We start from the raw sequence: 1,879 nt of genomic DNA, 5'->3' as shown, positions 1-1,879 counted from the left end.
AGGGAAAGAAACAACCCAATAAAAAATGAGGAGAACATCTTGTTATAGTTTAATTCTTATAATCCTTAAAACAAAGGTACCTATCCTGATACGAAACAAAGACCAATGCCTTTTGTTTGTTTGTTTTCAATGCCATTTTAAAATATAGTGCTTTCTGGATAATTTACATTACTGTAGATGGGAACAAAGTAATCGAGGTTTAAAATTAATTCTGTTTAATATTATAGGAAAAGTATAAACTAAGCATTTTATTCACTTCAGTTTGATTTAAGTGATCAGCTCTTCTAGAAAGCTTTCCTTGACCCTTAAGAATATGAATTCCATATTTCCCCCACTGTGCTTTGCCAGGTTCCTGTGCATATCTTTATCACAGCACCTTTCTTATTTTACAATATTAACCTGTCTCCTAAGGTTAAATCTCCTAAGGTTTCACTTTATTCCTAAGCCCTAGCATAGTAACTGGAAGGTAGTAACCACTCAGTGTGTTTGTTGAACAATTAAAGACTTGTAAAGAATAAATACAAATTATTGATGAAATAATAAAATAGCAACAACACTAACAAAATCTGAAAATATTAGGATGCTTTTAGAATGGTCCCTGACACATAGTAAGTATGCAATAAATGCTCATTTATTCAACAAATATTATTGTAGTTTTCCTACAATGTATGAAGCACCGTTATAGTTGATAGGTAAATTACATGCATTTTCAGTTATAGCCCTTAGAGCAAAAACAACACAGACTAAAACCCCTGCCCTCATGGAATTTACATTTTAATAGGAGAGACAAACAATAAGTAAAATAAATAGGTGAAATATGTAGTTTGCTAGATGGAAAAGAAAAAGGCGAGGGGCAAAAGACTTAAACGTCTATGTACGTTCACCAAAGAGAAAATAGCACGTGAAAAGATGGTCAATACAATCAGCTATTAGGAAAATGCAAATTAAAATCACGATGAGATACTACTACATAGCTATTAGGATGAAAATAAAATCAATAGCAACAAAAGCCTGACAGCATCTACTGATGGCGAGGTTGTGGAGCAACTGGAACTCTAATTTGTTGCTTGGAATAAAAAATGGTACTCAGGTAAACAATTTGCCTGTTTCTTATAAAGTTAAACACATACTTACCATATGATATGGTATGATCCCCCTCCTAAGTATTTCTCTTAGAGAAATGAATTTTATGTTCTCCCTAAAACCTGTGCATGAATGTTTATATCTGCTTTATTCTAATCATCACCTAGCAGTGGAGACCACCCCAAAATCCTTCAGTGGGTGAACAGATAAACTGAGAACATTCATACTCTTTAGCATTAAGATACTATTTAGCAATAGATATTACTGCTAGTAGAGTATGAACACTATTGAGCAATAAAAAGGAATGACATACTATCATTACATGTAGCAACATGAATGAGTCTCAAAGACATTATGTGGAGTCAAAGAAGCCAGTCTCAAAAGACTGTATATTTTATGATTCCATTTCTATGACATTTAGGAAGAAGGCCAAGTGGAGGAGTAATGGAGAACAGACCAGTGATTTCCAGGGGTTACAATGCGGGGAGAGCGGAAGTCTAAAGGGATTTTTTAGGGAGAAAGTGATAGAACCATCTGCATCTTGATTGTGATGATGTTTACACATAGGACTGTACACACACACACGTCAATTTTACTTACTATATGTTGATTTAAGAAAAGAAAGCCTACTGCGCGCAGCAATGAGGACCCAACGCAGCCAAGAATGAATGAATACAATAAAAAAATTTATGAAAAGAAAAGAAACGAAAAGAAAGCCTATATCTAGGTAGGACCTCTGAATCCATCTGAAGGAGACAGTTTGTCAAAATTCTGTGTTCCTCAACTCAATTCCAAG

The sequence above is a fragment of the Lipotes vexillifer genome, unplaced genomic scaffold (genome assembly GCF_000442215.2).
Source record: "Lipotes vexillifer unplaced genomic scaffold, Lipotes_vexillifer_v1.1 scaffold4, whole genome shotgun sequence".
In the NCBI taxonomy this organism is placed as follows: Eukaryota; Metazoa; Chordata; class Mammalia; order Artiodactyla; family Lipotidae; genus Lipotes; species Lipotes vexillifer.
This window is presented reverse-complemented; position numbering follows the sequence as displayed.